The sequence below is a fragment of the Lepisosteus oculatus genome, chromosome 14 (genome assembly GCF_040954835.1).
Source record: "Lepisosteus oculatus isolate fLepOcu1 chromosome 14, fLepOcu1.hap2, whole genome shotgun sequence".
In the NCBI taxonomy this organism is placed as follows: domain Eukaryota; kingdom Metazoa; phylum Chordata; class Actinopteri; order Semionotiformes; family Lepisosteidae; genus Lepisosteus; species Lepisosteus oculatus.
In genome coordinates this window covers 51050656-51076193 of record NC_090709.1, presented here as the reverse complement: position 1 = coordinate 51076193, position 25538 = coordinate 51050656, and the positions used below count along the sequence as shown (strand labels likewise).

The following is a 25538-nucleotide window of genomic DNA, read 5'->3' as shown; positions in this document are numbered from 1 at the left end:
AAATGTTCTAATCTGATGAAACAATGTATGGAATAAGGTGACAATATCGGAATTCATTCAAATGCACAAGATTAATTTTCAGCAACAAAAAAAGTGCTCGGAAATATTTTACAAGAATGAAACCTTACATTCACCTAAATAAACATTCACCCTCTACATTAGCAGAGAACAGTAGGACAGAAGGTTAGTGTCACTGGACACTACGTCAGAAAAGCCGATCTCTTCTCCCTCATTATGCAGGCTTGCCCACTCATGATGAACTGTCCTCCAGCGATATTCAGCTGCCATCATCGACTCAGACATGACGTTCATGTACATATTATAACTTAATATGACACTGCGTTACAATAATTTGATAAAAAAAACTGGTGAAAAAATAATAATCAAATATTTCTTTCCTTCTTTTAGTAGATAAAGACTTTGTCCAAAAAAGAAGCATTTATTCCTTTCATCTCCTACCAGCCCTTACAAGTCACCCAGTTTTTAATTTAGAGCTGGATTAAAGCTCTAGTCTCTTTGGGGGTGTGAGTTGGAATCCCACTGCTGCCAAATATCTCCAACTATCTCAGTGTTAAGAAGCAAAAAACACACATTTGCTGCAGAAGGAACAGGATAATTTGTGCCATTCAGCCTTATAGCGTGATGTCATTTTCTCATGCTCATTTTTAGATGCTTGTGATCGAATCTATGATTCTTATGAGTGTGCTCACCCTCCATAAAGGTAGAACAGATACAGATGCAGCCATTCAAAATGAGAATCTACCGCGAGTTACCGTAAATTCTCCTATAATACCACAATAAAATAATAGTATCCAGAATTTCCGCAAGGTGGAGCTAATAAAGCTCAACCTCTCATGTTTGAGCTGTCGCCATCAAAGTCTTTAACGAAGATATTACTAATAGTATTAATAATGAATGACCTTGGACAAGCTGTAAACTCAAAGTATTGCCCTGGACCACATTCTTTTTTTCATTGGCCGTCTTTGTAAAAGTAACACCACAGCATTTCGCAATCACGCATTGGTTTCCAATCGTGCAAAGTACAGTAATTTTTGAGAATCGATTCACCATGCCTTTCACATGCTCATAAAAGAGATTGATTTAGGAACATAAACATATTAACGTATGCAAACTGTACTGTATACAGTATGTATATGTATATTTAATGTCTTAACTGTGCCCATTTAAGTATTGAATATGTATATGGAATTTTACCACTGAAGGGAAATCTTAGTACCTGAGCATAAAAAGAATAGGAGCATACTGTAACGTGTGTGAAGGCCATAAACAATATTAATTTTGGAACTTAAACATACAGTATATGGCTGGTCTCGGTACTTTAAAGAAAACATACACACCAGTATTCCATTTCTCCCTAAACATTTTAAGCATCGAAGTCTTTAACTAACGTCATACCGGAGTCAACAAGCATACTTTTAGAATTTGATTAAAAGGGAATATAATATGGAATCGAGTATCTAAAGAAATTAATAACGATATAATTATATTCATGTACCGCAACACAAGAATAGTTCATGCTGTACATTGTTGATAATGTTTCTGTAGTGCTTTTTCAGCACTCTCCATGTGACCTTGCTGGTGGTGCAGTGGGTTAGGTTCTTGATTCCTACTGTATATCACATTGTCTGTGATCAAATCCTGCTGGAGCCATGACTTTTTTTTTAACAAACATTTGTTTGAAAAAATGAAACGTTTTCCTGAGTCAGAGATTAAATAAAACCTCACTCGCACCAAACAAATTTATATTTCTAAATATCACAACATGATCGAATTTAAGTCATTTTAATAACAATGAATAGTCACCTAGGTGTTACAATATAAACATTTAGATTGATTTAAATCGCATTTTGATTTAAATCGCAAACGCGGGTTTAAATATGTGTTTTTTGATTCACAATCAGACAAATGCAACATAAATTGATATTTTTGTCTTCTAAGTATCTTAATACATTTTCAGCATAGCTTTCTCCCCGTTTAGATTTATTTTTCTTGGGATCTTGGGATCAAATGTGGAAAGATTAGATTGTAATCGTTTTTATTTTTTAAATACATTTTAGAAAAGTGTAATCTATACTAAAAAGCTGTACACCACCTGCTATAAAGATACATATTGTAATACTTTCGGGTTCAGATAGGACAGACACAAGAACTCAGACTAAAATCAAAGTCTGTTAAAGCTTTGATTTTATATATCACCTTTAAAAGTGGCACAGCCAGCACAGACAAGCATCGCATATCTAAGGAAATAGCAGTATAACCTTGTTCATGCACAAACAGTGGCATGTTACATTATTAATTTGGGTGTCTCCTCTTGCCAGAAAGCTCTAAATTGCATTTTGAGTGCGGTTTTTGACTTTTTTTAAATTGCCACCCGTAAATAAAGCTGATACTGTTTAGACTTCTAATTATTTTAAACTGTATTACAGCAGCACAATGCAACGTAAATTGCATAAATGCACTTGGAATCTGTCCAAGCCCTACTTTGTCAGGCATTTTCTTTTACTGTAACGGACATAAAACCTCCCTTGCTTTTAACAGAGTTTCATACGAAACTACGAAAATTATTTAAACTTATCATTCAACAGAGCTCGAAATATCACAAGTATCCTCAAGAGCACAGACTGTATTAAAAGTATACTAGTGACAAACTAGTATACTTTAGATATTTTTTTCTGAACGGGGGAAAATCTGATCATGTTTCTCTATAACAATAATAAAAAACATTATTTTACATATCACCTTTATGTGATATCACCTTAAGGACAGCACATACAAGGGTTAATTGCACAATGGACCGCACAAAGAAATTTAAAATAGTCTTCTTTAGGTGTGAGGGCAGGAGTGGATCGCAGCCGGCATAATCAACAAATTAGGAAAACAAAGAACAGGACAGGTGAGACGTGTATCCAGAGAGCGAGTGATCAGAAAAAGGAACAGCTGTTACACCCAGGTTTTACGCTCTCTCTCTCTAATCTAAGTGGTGAGAAAGCTGTGCTCAATTATAACTAAGGGACTTTAAAGTAAAAAGAGATGCTTCATATTGCTTGACTAATTTTAAAAACTAAGTTATAAATGCAGATGCTCTCTCTTAATATCTAATATCTTTAGAGGCTGTACAGTATGCATTACAATATAAACATTTACTGTCAACCTTTAAATCATCAATTGATTTAAAGACAATCTGTCAAAGCGCAATGAAACCTATTACTTGATTCTTATGGACTCCCAGTCCCGCCAGGGATTAAAAAATAACATAGAATCGCGTATCTAAAGAAATAACAGAATACAGTAACTATGTTCATGCACAAACAATAGCATGTTACATTATTAATTTGGGGGTTTCCTCTTGCCAGAAAGCGCTAAATTGCATTTTGCCTCAACACTCCATACTCAACAACGATAATTCACAAACAGCCAGAACATTAACTCCACATTCCCAAATAGACCTCATTTCCATAGCCCCACCCCTTATGCAAACCCAACATCCCTCCTCTGTTCTCTCTCTCTGCTGGCGTTTGTAATCGTTTTTATTTTTAAATAAATTTTAGCAAAGTCATGTATTTTAAAAATCTTAAGATTTCTTTATTTATGTCTTTAGTGGTTTCATTTGTGACAAAGGCCAAACTTTCTTGGAAAAATGTCTTTTATGTAAACCATGTTTGCTATTAATTCATTTAGGGCTAGAATATGTTCATTGTCTTCCAACGAAAGAAGGGTTCCTTCAAAACGCGATTTAAATCAATATAAATGTTTATATTGTAACGCCTAGGTGACTATTCATTGTTATTAAAATGACTTAAATTCGATCATGTTGTGATATTTAGAAATATAAATTTGTTTGGTGCGAGTGAGGTTTTATTTAATCTCTGACTCAGGGAAACGTTTCATTTTTTCAAAGAAATGTTCGTTAAAAAAAAAGTCATGGCTCCAGCAGGATTTGATCACAGACAAGGAGTCAGGAACCTAACCCACAGTGCCACCAGCAAGGTCACACGCAAAGTGCTGAAAAAGCACTACAGAAACATTATCAACAGACAATGTACAGCGTATAATATTCTTGTGTTGCGGTACATGAATATATCGTTATTAATTTCTTAAGATACGCGATTCCATATTATATTCCCTTTTAATCAAATTCTAAAAGTATGCTTGTTGATTCCGGTATGACGTTAGTTAAAGACTTCGATGCTTAAAATGTTTAGGGAGAAATGGAACACTGGTGTGTATGTTTTCTTTAAAGTACCGAGACCAGCCATATACTGTATGTTTAAGTTCCAAAATTAATATCGTTTATGGCCTTCACACGCGTTACAGTATGCTCCTATTCTTTTTATGCTCAGGTACTAAGATTTCCCTTCAGTGGTAAAATTCCATATAAATATTCAATACTTAAACGTGCACAGTAAAGACATTTACTGTAAATCTTTCTACAACCGACCAACGGACCACGAGTGCCCCTGTCAGTCAACCAATCACGTACTGCAGTATTTTGCTTCATCGCGCGTCACGATGTGCGACGCCGTAGACAATTTACTCCGGTACGTGTCTGTACAGCGCACTTTGAATGGCTGCATCTGTATAACGTGCCACGTTTTCAGAGAATCGCATTAAATACAGGTCAGAAGAAGGCGACAAAGTGTCCACTAGGCAGTTCAGCGATTTCAACGGTGTTCTCTGTTGTTTAGGTCCAGAATGACACCCGTTACAACCAGGAAACACACAGTGTCAGGCATCAAAAAGACTTCCCAAAACCCTGATCCTCTCCTTGATCCAGTGATGGCATCCAGACATTTCCTGCAACAAAGCCAGGATACGGTCTTCAACAACACGAGTGAAAAGCTAATTCCCAACCTTTGCAATCCTTTGCAAAGAAGGACCGCATGTGCTCAGTGTTAAATGCACTGTTCATTATTAATAATAATAATAATCTTTACATTATATAGCGCCTTTAAAGGTGGCTTTTCAAAGAGCTTTACAGAATGACAACAATAAAGTTAAAAAAATACACAAGATAAGCAGCATGAGAATACACAGTTAGAGGAGACAATAGATGGTGGTATTAAATACAGTAGGAACAGAGGGGTAAAGAATAGTTTATTAAAGGCTCTTCTAAATAAGAGGGTTCTGAGTCTGGATTTGAAGGAGCTTAGAGAAGGTGACTCTCTGATATTCTTGGGGTTAAAGATCCAGAGCTTTGGGGCAAAACAGGAGAAGGCCCTGTCACCCATAGAGTGTAGATGGACTGGGGGACAGATAGGAAATCACAATTAGAAGAGCGAAGGTTATGAGGTGGGGAGTAGGGCGATAACCCAGACAGGTATTGAGGTGCCAAGCCATCGAGAGTCTTATAGGTGAGAATGAGGATTTTGAAGTTGACAGGAAGCCAGTGCAAGGACTCCAGGACAGGAGTAATGTGATCACAGTCCAGTGCTAATTTCTTTCTTGTGGCTGCTGGTTCATTTTCAACTGTGGACTCTTAAGAAATCCCTTATTTGACTTGATCAACACCAATCCCTAGAGGATTTCGAAAGGTTGAATCAAAATGATCCGTGATTTTGGTGGGACTCAAACCCACAACCTTTGAATGACTTCATTCTATCAAGGCCCAAAAGTCCAACGCACTCTCCGTTGTAGCCATAACTCTACAAAACAGCTACAGAAAGCTGTAACTCATGCTTCTCCCATTGTCTTTAAATTAAGCTCCATAAATATTGACAATGAGTGGCCTGTTGTCTACGAATAGATACCGGTGGGATTCGCACCCAGGGTCTCCTGGTTTTTAGTGAGGCGTCTTAACCAGCTAAGCCACGGCGCCAAACCTGCCAAATGTTATCCACAACTTTAAACACCTGTACGTTGCTGGCTCAACAAATAATCCTTTTTGAAGTTTAAGGAGAGGATTTCTTTGTCAATTCAATAAAACGTTTCAGAAATGCTGAACGATTGATGTGTTTCACGCGCAGCGCGGGCTCTCCTTTGCTTACAAATATTTTTTTTTACACCAATTTACTCAACTACGATTTTTGCTGAGCATTTTGTTTGATTGCTTCCTATTTTATACTGCGCTGATTTCTGTATTGTTCAATTTCCCTGTTGATATAAATTTCTTGTTTTGTAAGACAAGAAGACCGGCTGTTCTGACCTTACCTTGCACTGGAGCCGCTCTTTTCTTTCCAAAGGCGCAGAGAGAGATACTACCGCAGGTAACACCCCGTGAGAAACATCATGAGCATCTGTAAAAGCTCTCTACCTGCCCGCTCCCCACACCGACGTGTGTGAGCAGGGATTTATAGGGACATTCTGAAGTGTAGTAACATTTTATCGTTACATACTTTTCTGTGCAGTTAGTTCTCCTTCAACTCTGACCGACAACGGAGGTCGTTTTTAATACAGGAGTAAAGGCACACTGCACATCTGGAAAACATCACGTACAGGTATAGGGAGAGCGACATCAGTGATTGGAAGGTAGGAAGTTTCAGGTCACTTTTTTATTATAGATTCAAGCAGCCCTGGATACCTTTTCAAGAAACATTTCAGAATCCCAGTCACATCCAGTATGATTGCTACAGAGGTCTACAGAATACAATCAGAATACTGTTTGTGCGTTACATAAAACACACCGCCCAAAACATTTCTAAAACAGGAATTACATGTTTCTGAATGCGCCCTCCTTTATAAATAAAATAAAAGGTCTGAAGCCTGCTCCAAAGAAGCACTATATTCAGAGCTGACAAAGATGTGATAGTAAACATCTCGGAAAACGAAGATGCAGTCATTTCCACGCGTCGCACAACAAGAGCTGAACCCACCCGACGTTCTCCAAAAGAGTAAGGTGTTGGGAGTGTGGCTGGGTGGTCTAAGTGCTGGGTTTGTGCTCCATTTTCTTCGCTGGGTTAGGTTTGAATCTTGCCGCAGCTAAGTGTTGGTGGGTTAAGACCTTCCTTCTATTGCGAGTTCAATGGGTAAAAGCTTTGCTTGACAGTCTGTCGAGAGACTGAACTAGGTGTTTCAAGATAGTCTTTGTCAGCTTAACATCAAGGCATAAAAAAGCCTCATTTTGTGTTCCCAACAGCAATGCTCTTTGGTCCCTTCAGCATTATGCAGGGAACAACATCTGCCGTGATCACTTTTGAGTCAGTGTGAATTGTAGTGTACCGCAATTGTTTTTAAAATTGGTTCTGTAGGCATGGTGCATTTGTCTGTGAAACTTGAATGCTGTGCTTTTTCACGCAGAATCATCGGCAGGAGCAAAGCTTATTCAATCTTTGCGCACAGCGCTCCATCAGAAATACTTTGTCCAAGTTTTGAAGAGATTGTGGGATTCTCTGCACACGTTCACATCGTGTACCTCAGACAACAACACCATTCGATGGGAAATTGATTCTGCTTCTTGCAGTTGTTCCTGTGGTTGTGATAGTTACAAAGTTGCACTTTCCTCCACCTTATGCTATAGTATTCACTGGGTGAGCTTCATCAATTGGCTCAGAAAGGTCAACTGTGCTTCGGAAAAAATCAGCAGCAGTGTGTTTTTAAATCAGGCTAGCGTTAGTCATTTTAATTAACATGAATATACTGTAAGGTCTTGGTACATGGGATTGGATTTCATCCACAATTTAAAAAAGGGCAAATTATATTTACAGGCTTCAGACACTTTTTAATACAAAAGTGACCTAAAACTCTGTAACTTTCAGGTTAGTTTGAACCTGTAATGAAAAAGGGGCCAGAAACTTCCATTCTGTGATGTAACTGTCTCTAAAGTCGGACGTGATGTTTCACGGATGTGCAGTGTGCCTTTTCTCTTGTCATGTTCAAAATGACTTGCTGTGTAATTTCCTGAATGCGTGTCCTGTACTGCTCTGTTATTTCATTTAGATTATCTATGTGGTGTACAGATAAAACCAAACTGCATGGTCTAATTTCTGGGTTCGGCACCAGCTGAACCTGAACATACATCAGCCAATCTCAACATGATTTGAACACACAACCTTTTGATGTGGTATCAGATGCACTACCATTGCACCATGAGGTCACTCCCCATAAGTGCTTTTAATTCCCCCAAGGAGAAAAATCAGCGTCCCTGAAAAATATTTTTTTTTTTCATTCTCTCCTGTGAGAAGCGCCGCTCTTCCAACGAGGGTCTCTTCTTCCCAGACCACAGATTATTTTTCCTGTCTGGCTCTCACACAGAGAGCAGACACACTGTCTCCACTAATGTGTTTACTACATCTATAGATCTGACCCCCTTACAGCCCTGATATTCTTGGACAGGATCCCATATTGAGCAGTATTTCTCGCGTTCTGAACTTACAGTGTGTACACAATGTACTTTATACACAAAGTAAGTGTTTTCGTAACTCTTGAACGTTTTGTGAAAATGTTACTGGCATGCCAAAATCGCCCCCTCAACTGAACAGTCCCACCCCCCTCAGTTTTGGATAAAAGGTTTGGATAAAAAGTTTTTGAACACTTTCACTTACTTAACTTGTGCCATAAAAAAATAGTTGTACTTTGTCAATGGTCAGATAACTACACTAACCCCGAATTCACAGTTGCTACATCAGACTGTTTGATGTGCAGGAGGGCTATCTGTCCAGGAACAGCACGTTACATAGTGTCTATGTTTTGGGGTGTCAACATTATTACGACCTTATTTGCTCAGGTGGACCACTGCCTTGCAGTAGTTTATCCTTATACTTACAATTGTTATATAACTAGGACTGTAGTTATAGATGTTTGTACTTTCTGTTGGTTTTACAATGATTTCTTAATGATTCAGAACCTCGTTACTGTTGATGTTGTTGCAAAAATGAACACATATGGTTGATGCTCCAGGCAAAAATAATCACGTGAGTTCTGATGAACGTGGAACTGTTCTTCATCGCTAAATACCAGATTGCTTGTTGTTATCTTCTGACATGAAATACTAATCAGTGGCATGCTTGCAAGAATTCACTTGGATGGTTGCAACGGCTCCGTTTAAACCAAAATATCACTGCCCCCCTCAGGATTTCAGATGCCCCCCTACAGATCATTCACCTGGCGCCAGTCCTGGGTATAATGATGAACAAAGCTGCCTTGAAAGCAGTGAATCCGGGTGTGATTCCCACCTGATCCATCGACAAACGTTTTCCAATGAATCTTCGATCGATTTAAAAAAGTCTTGAAGCTGGTAGGCTAGGGAAGAAGCACTGTTTCAGTGCACTAAGGAAAATGTGCTACTGTGCTGTGTCGCTCCAGTAGCGCAATTGGTCAGGTTGGGGTGCTTTTAAAGCGGAGTTATGTCGAGGTTGTGAGTTCAATCATCACGTGGAGTAGTTTCTGTTTTCAGCTACAGAAACTTGCTGTTGAATTTAAGTCTGTTCTTGTGTTGCTTTTTCCGCTCGATGGAGCTGTGTTAATGCAGGCACACCTGCTTCCACGTCAAGTTATTTTATTGTTGCTCACAAACCAACACACTGCAGACACCTCTGATATTGTCACTGCTTGTGGGCCACATGTTCCTGCTGTCAGCCTACCATGTTCATGCACATCTAGAAATATTACTGTTACAGTATAGGAGCGAACAAACAAAATGAAAGCACACCAAGTTTAAAAAGGTCAAAATGTGTCAAAGCCCTTCCTCGACGAGGATGGGGTTCAAACCTACTTGTGCAGAGTATCATGTACTAAGAGAAGAGTGCTTTAACCACTAGGCCACCTCCATACACACTTTAGCCCCTTCCGGACACGAGTTGGCCTCTTTCCCCATACTCGAGGGTAATTTTCCACTTCCACCTACAATTTCAACATTTACCTTGTGAGATGTCAAACCACAGAGCCTGTGCTGCACTTCAGTGTTAGCTGTAGTGGACAGCCCATTGAACATAAAAAGCATATTGAACTCCTTTGACATAAGCCATTTCTTGTCACTTTGCTCAGCGAGCAGGCTCAGCGCACACTGAATGCAGGTGTCTCAGAGCAATTGAGATGTGTCCAAGTGGCTGTAAAAGGGATATCTGATGCCAAGGCTTAGTTCACTGGTTGGAGTATTCTCGGTCGCATTTAATGGCAACGTCATGGCAACATCAGCTCAAACCACCAAATGGAGACGGGCATGCCGACAAGCTGACCCTGCTGATGCAGGATTAACACTAGGATGCGAGAATGCTGTGGCTTAGTTGGTTAAAGCACCTGCCTAGTAAACAGGAGATCCTGGGGTTGAGTCCCAGTGGTGCCTGTCTTGCCACACAGTTTATCATTATGGACAGCAACATGCTTCTACATTAAATTTAATGGAAGTGTTCATTTAATTTTTGGAGCAACTTGTTTTTTAAAAAATCCATACAAATTGCAAAAGATAAAATACTCATCTGTTTTGTCAGTGCAGAGGAATTAGTGCCAGCTGGCAAGGAAACGAAAAAGATTTTTTTGTCTTTAGCCAAAAACCTGTGAATGTAGAAGAAAGGTGATGTGCGTTAGTTTCTATGGCACAGTCAGTCAGCGTATCCTTCAGTTAAACATAACGTTGGTAAATCAAAAGTCCCCAGAGACGCATTTCAAATTAATCCGACCTCAACACCGTCTCCCCTAAATGTGATGGGGTTTCTTTGGATATCCTTAAGCATCCTGATAGTTGCAGAGATTTCAAACTTTTGGCACAAGTCAAACTACAAGAAGTTAATAGTTGAGCGCCTAAGTCAATATAACGGGAATGTGACTATGTAAACTTAAATAGTATTCAAAATATTGCAATTTTGTTGTAGTTTAAAAAGATATTTTAGCTGGGGATCCTCAAATGATGAGAGTAGAAAAGAGAACTATTCGACACCATCAGGAGTGCTTAACATGTGATAAAAGTGTTTTTTAATCACAAAGTGAAAATAGTGAATTTGTCTTTCACTTAGGCGTTCATTAAAAGCTCATTAAACAATGAAGGAGAGGCTCGTGTTCCGAATTCTCTTCGTGTCTCATTGTCTTGCTTTGATTTTTAAAATGTACACTGTTGGCTATTCACTCTTCCTAACACAATTAAAGAGCCGAGTTTAGTTCAGAGGTAAAGCATCTCATGCATCGTTTTCTATCACCAGCATCTCCACTCTGGATTTCTTTTTAAGCACGATATCTTTTCTGTGATTTCTTTCGTTTGAATTCCCTCATGTGTGAATTTCAGCGCGACACATAAACTCGTTTGTCTGTTTTAAAGAGATGCAATTTTTAAAACAGACAAAATGAAAGACTGTTTAACTAAATACACATAGAAAGCGTGCACCTAATTGAGAAAATTTGGACTGGGGCAATTTATTATTGTAGCGGCGCAAGGTCACAGTGGTGCACTTGAGGAATGCGGTACAAGGGCCAGTGGTGCATTGGATAACGCATCTGATTACGGATCAGGAGACTGTAGGATCGTAATGCTCTTAAACCCAGTACCATAACCGTAGTGTGTTCAGTCCTACACAACCTTTCTATCGACTGAATAAGCCTCCTGTTCCATCTCCATCTTCTTCCCACACATTCCGGCTATTTCAGCACCGTTATTGTTGGACCACAGTCACAGATACGTAAGGGACACTATTCTGAAGAACCGTCTTAAATAAATAATGTTGCAAAAGGTAACAATAAGGGTTTCTTAATGTAACCTTACATTTGGCCGTACAATACAATTTTCTGTACCCTCAAAAAACTAAAAAAAAAATCTTACTGCTTTCTCCTGAGAAACACAAGTTTAGTGTCAAATCACAATAAATAATACAACAAATATACTAAATTAACACCCAGATATGACAACACACAGCTATGACAGAACACATTGAAGACTTAAAAGCCCTTTAACTTTTTATTTCCTTAATTTCCATTCTCTTCCCTCCCCAGGATAACTGAAAACTAACTATAATAAAGACTGTATATGCATTACTTGTAATACAGCTACTAATAAAGATATACATGGAAGTTAATTATTAATAAATAACACTTTTATTTATTTAACACTTTACGTGTAATGATAACATTCATTGTGAATATTTGTGGTGTCTGGAAAGCAATTTTAGTTAAATATAATAATAATTTTCAAGCAAGTGGTGCATAACCTTGTTACTTAATGAGTACATTATTTCCATTACATTCAAGACAGTTCTAATGTGATCAATTGTTCTGCTTAGTCCGCTACTGAGTTGCTTAAAACCTATGAAGAGGTGGTTTAAGCTAGACTACTAATGCAGTAACATCTAACGGGCAGCAGCTGTTATTTTAGGTTTGTTGCAATTGAGAACAGGTTTAGTACAGAGTTGCTGACAAATTTCAGCGGAGTTTATTGAATATAAGTTTATTGCAATTGACCCATTGTAGCTACCAATCAGCAGCAAGGAAAAACAAACTTCACTTGTGCCTGTCAAAATAAAGGAAACAGAGTAGTAGTTTATGTGGTAATTTCAGGTACTGTACAATGTAAGAACTAATGTTAACTACTCCCATAGTAATGCGTGGGGTCCTATCAATAGAAAAAAACAATTGTTGTAACCCGAAAAAACAACAAACACAAAACAAGAAGTCTTCCAGGAACCTAGGTAAATCCCGGTCGTTGTCTAACAACTACGAAAAAAAAAACCAAACGCAACAATTTCAAAAGAAAAAGAACATTAAAAACAAATCTGGGGAACAACAAAAACACAGAGTCTAATGCGAGAGCTTTTTCAAGTCTTCAGTGCTCCTCTCGTCTCAGTAGACCTCTCTCATATATTTGTGTACAGGTCAGCTGGAGATACACAGCTGATGGTAATTTAAGTAGGGAGCTGCGTCAGCATGCATGGGCTTCAAAGGAAAAACAGTTGCTTTCAGTAGCTAAAGACACTAGGTGAGGCTTGAACTCACAACCTCGGCATGACTCCGCTGTGCACTACTGTATAAGTACCGCGCGCTGACCGATTGCGCCACTGGAGCTGTGCAAGTCGTGCTCCTCATACAGACTGACGCTGCAGAAACACAGGGTGAAAACGGTTTCGGTTGTGGATCCATCTATACATGGGGAACACTAAAATAGCAAGGAAAATACAAGAAAAGAAACTGAAAGAATTGTGCTAACAGCAAAGGGGGACGGAGGGAGGTGGTCGGACAAGTAAATCAGCCTGGCAGATTATTTGTATCGACATTTTTTGAGTCAATCAGCAAACAGATTTCTCTTCATGTGCCTTAAACTGTGCAGTTTGTATCTTCGTTGTAGATAGGTTTCTTCAGAAGTCCAGTAAACTGACAATAATGGAGAACTAGCTGACGCACCCCGTCGTGAAGACCCTCTGTAAGGTGATTACACGTTTCATTTTCAAGTCGCCTCCTTGACACGCAATTGCAGCCCGGACACTGAGAGAAAGCAGGAGAAATGGCTTCAATTTCAATGTGAAAGCGCAGTACAGGCTCGACGGCTTCACATCTCCCATCAATCAAATAAAATTGCAGTAAAGCGATCTAAATATGACTCTGAAGTACTGGGAAAGATGATTATTTTGAGCGTGCCTCCCAGGGTCTGCTACGAGGCTGAAGTTACAGTAGCTTCTTATTCACCAGCTTCTTATGCGTGTTTTTCGTTCCACCTTAAATGGTGCTGCTGTGATGTTATGTCACCTTTCGCCTGTAGATGGCTCTCTTCAATCAGTACTAATCCGGCTGGAATACTGTAGACATCTTCACTGAAAGGGAATATCCAAATAGCGACTGTCCAAATTATATTTTTGTATGGAATATATTTCAGAAAATCGCAAACCAATTTTAAAAACTCACCACAACACGGACTTACACTGGGAAAAGGTGATTGCACTTTCTGCTTATTGCTACAGCCTTCCCCCCGATTATGAAAATGTCTCACAGTTCTGACACCGCCGTGTGAAAGACAATGTAACAGACTATCAAAATCCTGAAGTACAAGAAATTTTAATGCACCAGTTTCTTTAAATATGACCCTCTGATCCTGGCATGTCAGAATACATTTCGAAAAAGTATGGCACCAATCGCACGAATTGCAATGGCACAAATTGTTGAGAATATCACTGACCTTGCCGATATTTGCAGGGGATACGAGTGTTTTGCACATGTTGAACTACGACACGTCAAAATTGAGCTCCTTAGTCAATATCACCGGGAATGTCCAATAATGACGAACATCAGTAGCTTCAAGGAAACTTAGACTCGCACATGGAGTTTTATCTTCGAATGGAGGTTGGGAGAATTCATTTATACTCTCGTTGCTCATTAGCTAAACTATTTAAAAAATATATGACACAGATTTGTTCGAGAAAATTGTAATCGCCTTAAAGAGAGTCTTCTTGGAGATGTGCACCAGCTAGCTCTCCACTGTCAATTGACAGGACTTTAGAAGAACATGTTCTCATACAACCAACATACAAATTACACATCTTAAGGAACATGAAGAGAAATCCGTGTACTAAATAACATAAAACTGTCGCTGCAACTTATCACCAAGCCATTTTATGTGTCTGACCACCTCTTTCCTACTTTGCAGCGAGCAAAAATCTTTCTGTTTCTTCATCGCTATTTTACTGTCTCCTTCCCCTATGTGGAGATGGATCCACAGCCGAAACTTTAGGTCAGTTCCTGTTACTCTGTCCGATTGAAAGAGCTGTATTAAAGGCACTCCCATCTCTGCAGGAAAGTTATTGCTGCTCTCAACACAATATACTGCAGCCAAATATAGCGATACTGTCACTGCCTGTGGGCCACGTGTTCCTGCTGTCAGTCTATTATGTCATGTTCATCCACACCCAGAAACATTACTGCTGGAGCACAAGAGTTATATAGGCGCAGTCCATAGAGCAAGAATCTCTTAATCTCAGAACTGTGGGTTCAGCCCCCACATTGGGTCCCTCTGTGTCAATTTCATCCCCCCAATCCTCCTAGCATGACCTGATGGCGTAACAGTGATACCCAGTACCCAGCGTAATTCAGCTTTCTTTCCACTTGATTCAGATTTTGATCTGAAATCATCGGCCGAACAAGAGTTTGTCTAAATCGAGGGAGATCTGCTCACAAGCAAGTATTAAACACTTCAGCATTTACTGTTCGAATACCACAGTTTGTCAAAACACTGCCGCTTCTTAAGCTAATAAGTAACGGTTTTTGAGCACGCATTGTATTGTTAATGCTTATATTAAAAAAGCATAAATTCACATAGTGGAATTTGGACTGAACAAAGTAGTCCAGCCCCTTTACAACATTACATACCCACTGATTAAAGCTTAAAACAACAGCAGCAATAATGACAACAACATGTTTGGAGTTCGGCATTTCATTTATTCTGCGGAAACATCGTATCGGAATGAACTGCCCGAGATAAAAGAGTAATTGCGGCTTCAGATCGTTTTTACAGAGCATTGCGTTGTTCTGTTCATGCTGACTACACGCTTTAGATTTGTCATTTACTGCAGGCGTTGCTTTTCCAGGTTTTTCTGAAATTCCTCGCATTTGAGCCAGCACTAAAACATTTCATTCCCGTCGCTGAATACATCGTGGAAACGGTATTTGCAACGGAATGCTGTCACACATGAAACATTTTCGTTATTCGGTTCTGAAGTTTGAAAATGAAAATAAAACGGGGGTCACTTCATAAGCTTGAAAGAAGTCCAAGCAGCATAAAAACCCGCGAATTCTCACAAAGGCTGCACCTTTCTTCTGCTGCTGTTATAAATCAGCCTTAAACATTTGAATGCATACCTTACTGCTGCTAATCACATTCACGTGTTTACGAAGCTTTTTTCTGTCCGTTATGTTTTTGCTAAGCAGTTTCTCCGTTTTCCTCGTACTGTGATTGTCAGCGAGCACAACAAGACTGAAACAGTGTAAAGGCAGGTAAAAAAGACAGGGTAAAACGCCTGATTGTCGGGAGTGGGATTTGAACCCGTGCCTCTATTTGGAGAGTGAAACACGAAGCTGTGAATTTGCTGTTTTAAACCGCTCGACTATCCTGAAGAAATAGGTGCTGACTGCACCAGTCGCATCCGATTTTCCGTAATTTTAGGACGATTGATATGACTGGACTAACACAATTTGTGGCGTTTAGCATGACATGGAAAACGGTACCGGAGTTTTTGGGTCCGGACTACCAGACTCAGAAAGTTTTTACCCCCGCACTATCAAACTGTTAAACTCCCAGCCTCTCTCACTCTCACCTGACCTCTCACCTATGATCTGAACCTCACAGTGCCTTCTTTCTTATCAAAAACCCAAACACACATTGAAAATCTATCTCTACCATACATGTCAAAAGCTCACTCCCCATCATTTCTATCCCTTTATTTCATTCTTTTGATGCGTGTTTTTGCACATAACCTGTTACCTTTTTGTTGTTTTGCACGCTGCCTGTTGTTTTTTGCACATCGGCTGTTGTCTCTCTCTTTCTTTTGTTATACAATTGTATTGTTGTTGTGTTTTTTTCTTTGTACTACTTATGTCCGAGAGCTAGCTAAATAGCATTCCGTTATACCATATACCTGTGTATGAGTATAATGACAATAAACTTGAACTTGAACTTGAACTTGACATAGTCTTGCAGGCAGTATATTATTTTATCGTTTACTCGTTTAAAAAAACACGGTCTTCTCGTTCCTAAGTCAGATTTTTTGTGCTTTCGAACGTTACTTCCAACGTGGACTGACAGCTCACCCGATCTGTTTGTGATCAGACCATGGAGTCGGGGGCTGTACCAAGCGCACGTTCCTTCCCAATGCTGAGGCGATCATTCGGAAGATGGGTGTGAAGAGAGACAAGCTTTGTTGACTAAAAAACAAGGCAGGATATGCAAGAATACTAATCACTGGCGACAGTTATGTTCTCTTACTATTGAGATCCCTACATTGCGAGTTTTTTTAAGACTTTGAAACTAAAGGAAAGCGGTGACAAGTGGAACTGGCACGAGTGGGGCTTGAACCCACGCTCTTCGGTTTACGAGACCGACGCCTTACCACTTGGCCACCGCGCCTTCGCGAAAGCATGGGAATAAGGTTGTTCAAATTATTTTTTTCTGAATCTGGTTTACATCGCCAAATGTAAACCGGAGGCAGCAACAACAATAAAAGGGATACTTGTCCTTAAACTCGGACGTGATGTTCTGCAGACATGTGCACAATGTCCTGTTTTCTTGCAGTGTAGACATTTTGCTGTTCACGCTCCGCATTCATCTGCTTTGTGCATTCTTAGTCCGCACCTGTAACATTTAATGTCAGCCGTCCCCTGTTCTTCTATTTCTCTAGCATGACTGCGTCCTGCTGCTCGGCTTTTGTTTGTAAAGTTTGAGCGAGCGCCCCGTTCAGTGTCACTTTGTCACTGTGGTCAGAAAGCATTCATGATTCTGCTTGAGCTGCTTCATGAATTCTAGCGACTGTAAGAGCTCTTTCTAAAGTCAGCCCTTCCTCCTGCAGCAATTTATAGTCTCTTATGTGCACATTTTTCCACAAGTTGATCTCTTAACATGTCAGTTTCCAATACTCCAAAGTCACAAGATTTAGCCAGTTCTCTTAGTGCAGTCACAAAAGCATCAACAGATTCGTCCTGAGACTAAGTTCTCTGCCTAAATTTATGCCGTTCCAAAACCACATTTCTCCGCGGTGTAAAGGAAGCGTCTAAGGCAGCTACAGTCTTTTTCTCCAGGGAGGTTGGCGAAAATCCGCTGCACGGGAGCCCCGATACAGTGCAGTAATGTAGCACGTCCCACGGCATCCTGAGCTTCTGTAGATCCACTGGCTATTTAAAACAAATCTGTACGACTCCATCCATATCTTGTATTCCGTATACAAATCCCGGGCTCCGAGGTTCAGTAGAAACGGTGGAAAAAGCTGGGCATCAGCAAAGCTTCTCGGCGCGGCTGCCATATCTTCCATGGCCAAGCTAAACGAAAAGTCCGAAAATTCATAAGTTCGTTTCTACCAGCAAGAGAACTAAAATCTGCACTGCACTCGCTTTGAGTCCGTCAAGCACTCATCTCTCGTCGCCTTCAATGTTGTGTATGTTAATTAAGAGACGTTTTTATATCATTTTAACTATTTTATTAACTACACAGATCACGCCCTTACACCATATATACCTGTCTTCTACTCTCTCGTTCTGTTGTCTGGCGATGTCTACTCACTATACTACATTTAGCATGACTTCTTGTTGCAGTTGAGCTCAAAGCTGGAGATGATCTCCATATTCTACCACACTATCTAGTCCGAAACGTAGTACACAGTACATACTTTTTTAAGTGAAGTCAGGTTGTTAAAAAATTAAACCAGCGCCCTGTCACTGAAACGTACCCCATTCTCCCGCGCAACAAGCGGGGGTACTCAGCACTATGCTAACGAGGAGCGCTTGTCTGCAGCTGAGCGTCAGTTCTGTTTACTGTCAGCAGTCATTGCCTCATTTCCAAAGACTTTTTCACCTGCTTTCAGCTTTTAAAGACAGTCAAAAACGCTCAAGAAGTAATTCATGTCAGTTGGAAGTCTGTTTCTGTTGTCTCAGCTCTTGATAAAGGAAAGCCGTGCGTGGGAGACTCCCTCTCTGAAGACGTTTGCCGTCACCCTGCGAGGGAGAAGAGCCATCAATCACCGAGGCAACCACTGAGACAGTTAACATTAAACACGTGAAATGCGAGATGTTGTGATTTTTTCCCCGCTTAAGGCTTCTATTGTTTCTTCTCTAACGAGAAAGACCTCTTTATTAGAAGTGAGATTTTAACAAACGTCTCCAGGGTTAACTGCGACCTGAACGCAACGCCTTAGACCACCAGCCATCTTGCCTGTGGTACTTAGAGCAGCGCTCAATAAAAATGATCAGAAACCGAAAGCGCTTCTTATGCGGATCAGTATATTCCGATTCCACTGGTTCAGCAGAAGAAATAAGAAAAGCCGAACTCAAAGCACTGTGTTGCCATTACGGGTACTCTGCAGCTGCTTTAAAATCTACTCACACCGTGTTGCCATTAAGGCTACCTAGTTAAAAAAAAAACTTATCGTCATCTTTTTGAACGTGATTATTAGACACCCGTTAAATCTCCACCGAGGTTTCTTGAGAGATCTTCAGCGAGCGAGTATTAAAAAACTACGTCGCTTCCAACCTCTGCTGTCACTGTAAACTCGGACGTGATGTTCTGCAGAGTTGCAGTGTGCCTTTCCTCTTGTCGTATTCAAGAGTACTCACTGTGTGAGCTCCTCACTGCGTGTTCTGTACTCTACTGTGATTTAATTTAGATGATTACGTGGAGTAGAGTGACAAGATCTACTTGAACATTTTCGGTTTGTGAAATGAAACACTAAATACACTACTGTAAATACAAGTAATGGACATTTAAAATAACCACAGTACAGCTAGAAGAGTGAAAGATAAAAGACTATTTAGAATGACATTCACAATAGACTTAAGAACAGCACAACCGCCCGAAAAGGGTCTTGAACCCTGGGCCCTCAGATTAAAAGTCTGATGCTATACCGACTGAGCTATCCGGGCTCTGAAAGAAAGGCGACACTGTCTGGATCCTCTCGAGTCACGTGTCTCTTGTGCCGAAGAGCAGTCATACCTGACCCGTCTGGAATGACCACTGACAGACTATCCAGAAGCGACGGCACCAATCCCAGTAGAATGAGTGAGAAATACAGCATGACATGGGTAGTTAAGGGGCTCCCACAATCCATCTTTCCTCACATTACTGATTTTTTTCAATAGCATTTGGACCTTTTTTCACATTCAGATTTTTTTCTCATTTAATAAAATCTTTTAATCAACAACATTAAAAAGAAAACAAATGGAACATTTTTTGGAACAATAATTAAAACAATCTTTCAATGCCTTGGTTGTATACGTGTGCACACCCTTTATAAAGGGAGTTGCAACAGAGAGAAAACAGCCTTGATGTTAAGCTTAGGGAGCCTGTCTTTTAGAAATTCTATTTCTTAACACCTTGCACAGCCTCCCGACAGACTAACAAATATTTTTTGGAGAAATTGGCTCACACACCGGAAGACACTAACGTTTATTTACGTTAGAGTATGTGAATAACAGTTTAACCGAAAAGGTTTGTAATTGTGATTTTGTTAAAATTCAATAAATCGTCTCTCAACAGTTAGAATTTATTAAGAAATTGTTTTATTTCATAAACTATAAGACAATTAAGAGAGTTTATAGGTCATATCCGTCGCTTATGTTCTTTTAACTCTAGAGTTCAGGATCCAAACCCAGCTGCGGACGATTGTGTTTCTTGAATCTCTTGTAATCATCAAAAGTCGATGTGGAGTCCTTCAGTACTTTCTCGAGTTGTGCCATGGATATTTTATACGATGAATACTTGTCATGCTCTTTTGCATTTTCCTTAACAAACGGAAAAAGTTCAAAGTGTGTTTATGGCTGTGCGTCACATCTACACGAGAGCATTTGTAACAGTACAGGACACGCAGTGAGGAGTTCGTGAAGCTTTCAGTTTAGTGCGCAGATCAGGAGGAGGATTCGCTCGCTGAATGATCTCTCAAGAAATCCCGGGTGAGATTCAACAGGTGTTTTCTGCAACAGCCACGACAAGTGTGAAGCAATCTCTGGATTTCCTGAATTTGAACTAAATTATTAGTTCAAATAATTTAGGATTTAACAGAACTAAATGAGGTACATTTAAAACAGCAGCGCAATTCTGGAGCACGTCGAGTGTGCCTGTATTTAATTGTGTAAACCTGGCTCTCTCTGAACACGAGCAAAGAGTTCTCACTCAACAGAAGATTGTGATGTGAGTACTGTAACATAAAGCACCTGGAGATGCCAGGGATTGAACCAGGGACCTCATACATGCGAAGCATGCGCTCTACCACTGAGCTACATCCCCGATGAAAAACGTAAAGGAACAGACTTAGAGATGTGCAGATGCTCACTGATCACAATCCACCACTCACGAAGAATGCCTGCAGTTTCCCACTTTCACGTTTCCTCTACTACAGAATAAATTCATGGGAATGAAGAAATAAGGAAGGAAAAATAATCGCATTGAAGCTTCAAGAGACTGGGCACAAATTAATCTATTATTTTTGTATCCAGTCACACGTGCGACTGTGGTTAATTCCCAGACGGGGAAGTGCTTTTTTTCTACCTCCTTACTCGACTGTCTTTCAATTCTGTTTTATTTGAAAGCTTTTTGCATATTTTAAGTGCTCTTGATTAAACTATGCATAGAAAAACAGCACTACTGATGATTTTCATGGACCGATGCACACTTATTCTGTACAACTCGAGTGATAAAACCCTGTCTGCAAATATTGTAGAAGAAAATAAAAGGGTGAAACAACGCCCCAACCAAAGGAATGGTAACAGGAAGGATCGTGTTCTTATTTCATAAGTCCTTTTGAGATGTCTTGTCAATGCACACAGGCGTTAGAGCTGAATAATTTACTTTTAGTGGTGTTTTTAAACAAAGATGGAACATGTTATTTCTATACCAGGAAGAAAGGAGCAGACTTTAACTTTAAGAGGCAAAAACGACACCTTATCAAAGCTAATATTAATTAAAATGACATCACAACAAAAGAGTGGAGACTTGAGTGAATAAAATTAGTTTTCATTGGACGTCTGTGTCTCCATAACTTTGTAGGTGAGAGAGAGGATTGTGATAATTTGCAGGTGCTTCTCGGAAGTGCGTTGGTGGTACAGGCGCCTTCCAAATAATTAAGTCGGGTTTGAATCCCAGCCAGTACAAACCCAAATCTTTTCAAGATAATTTGTGGTCCGCTAACACATCTTTTGAAACACTACAACAGGTAACACCCCGTGTGAAACATCATGAACATCTGTTAAAGCCTGAGTTTTACATACTCTAACGTAAATAAACGTTAGTGTCTTCCGGTGTGTGAGCCAATTTCTAAAAAAAAATATGTGTTAGTCTGCCGGGAGGCTGTGCAAGGTGTTATAAAATAGAATTTCTGAAAGACATTCTCCCTAAGCTTAACATCAAGGCAGAAAAAATGCTGTTTTCTCTACAGAAATGCTCTTTACATTTCAGCACTGTTGCAACTCCCTTTATAAACGCATACAACCAAGGCATTGAAAGTTTTTTTTTAATTATTGTTCCAAAAAATGTTCCATTTGTTTTCTTTTTAATGTTGTTGATTAAAATATTTTATTAAATGTGAAAAAAAATCTGAATGTGAAAAAAGGTCAAAATGCTATTGAAAAAAATCAGTAATGTGAGGAAAGATGGATTGTGGGAGCCCCTTAACTACCCATGTCATGCTGTATTTCTCTCTCATTCTACTGGGAGTGGTGCCGTCGCTTCTGGATAAAGTCTGTCAGTGGTCATTCCAGACGGGTCAGGTATGACTGCTCTTCGGCGCAAGAGACACGTGACTTGCGAGGATCCCGACAGTGTCGATCTTCTTTCAGAGCCCGGATAGCTCAGTCGGTAGAGCATCAGACTTTTAATCTGAGGGCCCAGGGTTCAAGTCCCTGTTCGGGCGGCTGTGCCGTTTTTAATTCTATTGTGAATGTCATTCTAAATAGTCTTTTATCTTTCACTCTTCTAGCTGTACTGTGGTTATTTTATATGTCCATTACTTGTTTTTACAGTAGTGTATTTAGTGTTTCATTTCACAAACCGAAAATGTTCAAGTAGATCTTGTCACTCTACTCCACGTAATCATCTAAATTAAATCACAGTAGAGTACAGCTCACACAGTGAGTACTCTTGAATACGACAAGAGGAAAAGCACACTGCACATCTGCAGAACATCATGTCCAAGTTTACAGTGACAGCAGAGGATGGAAGCGAAGTAGTTTTTTATTATTCGCTCGCTGAACGATCTCTCAAGAAACCTCGGTTGAGATTTAACGGGTGTCTAATAATCACGTTCAAAAAGGTGACGATAAGTTTTTTTTTAACTAGGTAGCCTTAATGGCAACACGGTGTGAGTAGATCTTAAAGCAGCTGCAGACAGAGTACCCGTAATGGCAAAACAGTGCTTTGAGCTCGGCTTTTCTTATTTCTTCTGCAGAACCAGTGGTATCGGAATATACTGATCCGCATAAGAAGCGCTTTCGGGTTCTGATCATTTTTATTGAGCGCTGCTCTAAACAACAAGAAGTCATGCTTAATGTAGTATAGTGAGTAGACATCGCGAGACAACAGATCGAGAGAGTAGAAGGCAGGAATTTAAGGTGTAAGGGCGTGATCTGTGTAGTTAATAAAATAGTTAAAATAATATAAAAACGTCTCTACATTTAGATACACAACATTTATGGCGACGAGAGATGAGTGCTTGACGGACTCAAAGCGAGCAGAACACTGCAGATTTTAGTTCTCTTGCTGGTAGAAACAAACTTCTGAATTTTCGGACTTTTCGTTTAGCTTGCGCCATGGAAAATATGGCCGCCGCGCCGAGAAGCTTTGCTTATGCCCGGCTTTTTCCACCGCTTCTACTGAACCTCGGAGCTCCGGATTTGTATACGGAATACAAGATATGGATGGAGTCGTACAGATTTTTTTTAAATAGCCGGTGGATCTACAGAAGCTGAGGATGCCGTGAGACGTGCTACATTACTGCACTGTATCGGGGCTTCCGTGCAGCGGATTTTTGCCAAACTCCCTGGAGAAAAAGTCTGTAGCTGCCTTAGACGCTTCCTTTACACCGCGGAGAAATGTGGTTTTGGAACGGCATAAATTTAGGCAGAGAACTTAGTCTCAGGACGAATCTGTTGATGCTTTTGTGACTGCACTAAGAGAACTGGCTAAATCTTGTGACTTTGGAGTATTGGAAACTGACATGTTAAGAGATCAACTTGTGGAAAAATGTGCACATAAGAGACTATAAATTGCTGCCGGAGGAAGGGCTGACTTTAAAAAGAGCTCTTACAGTCGCTAGAATTCATGAAGCAGCTCAAGCAGAATCAAGAATGCTTTCTGACCACAGTGACAAAGTGACACTGAACGGGGCGCTCGCTCAAACTTTACAAACAAAAGCCGAGCAGCAGGACACAGTCATGCTAGAGAAATAGAAGAACAGGGGACGGCTGACATTACATGTTCCAGGTGCGGACTAACAACGCACAAAGCAGATGAATGCGGAGCGTGAACAGCAAAATGTCTACACTGCAAGAAAACAGGACATTATGCACATGTCTGCAGAACATCACGTCCGAGTTTAAGGACAAGTATCCCTTTTATTGTTGTTGCTGCCTCCGGTTTACATTTGGCGATGTAAACCAGATTCAGAAAAAAATAATTTGAACAACCTTATTACCATGCTTATTCGAAGGCGCGGTGGCCAAGTGGTAAGGCGTCGGTCTCGTAAACCAAAGAGCGTGGGTCCAAACCCCACCCGTGCCTGTTTCATTTGTCACCGCTTTCCTTTAGTTTCAAAGTCTTAAAAAACTCGCAATGTAGGGATCTCAATAGTAAGAAAACATAACTGTCGCCAGTGATTAGTATTCTTGCATATCCTGCCTTGTTTTTTAGTCAACAAAGCTTGTCTCTCTTCACACCCATCTTCCGAATGATCGTCTCAGCATTGGGAAGGAACGTGCGCTTGGTACAGCCCCCCACTCCATGGTCTGATCACAAACAGATCTGGTGAGCTGTCAGTCCAGGTTGGAAGTAACGTTCGAAAGCACTAAAAATCTGACTTAGGAACGAGAAGACCGTGCTTTTTCATACGAGTAAACGATAAAATAATATACTGCCTGCAAGACTATGTCAAGTTCAAGTTCAAGTTTATTGTCATTATACTCATACACAGGTATATGGTATAACGAAATGCTATTTAGCTAGCTCTCGGACATAAGTAGTACAAAGAAAAAAACACAACAACAATACAATTGTATAACAAAAGAAAGACAGAGACAACAGCCGATGTGCAAAAAACAACAACGGGCAGTGTGCAAAACAACAAAAAGGTAACAGGTTATGTGCAAAAACATGCATCAAAAGAATGAAATAAAGGGATAGAAATGATGGGGAGTGAGCTTTTGACATGTATGGTAGAGGTAGATTTTCAGTGTGTCTGGGTTTTTGGTAAGAAAGAAGGCACTGTGAGGCTCAGATCATAGGTGAGAGGTGAGGAGAGAGTGAGAAAGGCTGGGAGTTTAATAGTTTGATAGTGCGGGGGTAAAAACTGTTTCTGAGTCTGGTATTCCGGACCCGAATGCTCCGGTACCGTTTTCCATGTCATGCTAAACGCCACAAATTGTGTTCGTCCATTCGTATCAATCATCCTAAAGTTACGGAAAATTGCATGCGACTGGTGCAATCAGCACACATTTTTTCAGGATAGTCGAGCAGTTTAAAACAGCAAATTCACAGCTTCGTGTCTTATAAGCTTTGTGTTTCGCTCTCCAAATAGAGGCATGTTTTCAAATCCCACTCCCGACAATCAGGCATTTTACGCTGTCTTTTTTACCTGCCTTTACACTGTTTCAGTCTTGTTGTGCTCGCTGACAATCACAGTACACGGAAAACGGAGAAACTGCTTAGCAAAAACATAACGGACAGAAAAAAGCTTAGTAAACACGTGAATGTGATGAGCAGTAGTAAGGTATGC

General features: G+C 40.1%; 5 non-coding genes across 5 annotated transcripts; 2 read left to right on the top strand and 3 right to left on the bottom strand.

Annotated features, from left to right (window-relative positions):
• Positions 1-16909: 16909 nt before the first annotated feature.
• On the bottom strand, positions 16910-16981 carry trnat-cgu (transfer RNA threonine (anticodon CGU)). The gene has a single exon. It is a non-coding gene; the product is annotated as a tRNA-Thr (tRNA).
• Positions 16982-19409: 2428 nt separating this feature from the next.
• On the bottom strand, positions 19410-19482 carry trnak-uuu (transfer RNA lysine (anticodon UUU)). Its single transcript has one exon. It is a non-coding gene; the product is annotated as a tRNA-Lys (tRNA).
• A 1288-nt stretch (positions 19483-20770) lies between these two features.
• trnaa-cgc (transfer RNA alanine (anticodon CGC)) lies at positions 20771-20842 on the bottom strand. Its single transcript has one exon. It is a non-coding gene; the product is annotated as a tRNA-Ala (tRNA).
• A 1548-nt stretch (positions 20843-22390) lies between these two features.
• On the top strand, positions 22391-22463 carry trnak-uuu (transfer RNA lysine (anticodon UUU)). The gene has a single exon. It is a non-coding gene; the product is annotated as a tRNA-Lys (tRNA).
• A 1793-nt stretch (positions 22464-24256) lies between these two features.
• Positions 24257-24328, top strand: trnat-cgu (transfer RNA threonine (anticodon CGU)). Its single transcript has one exon. It is a non-coding gene; the product is annotated as a tRNA-Thr (tRNA).
• Positions 24329-25538: the final 1210 nt, after the last annotated feature.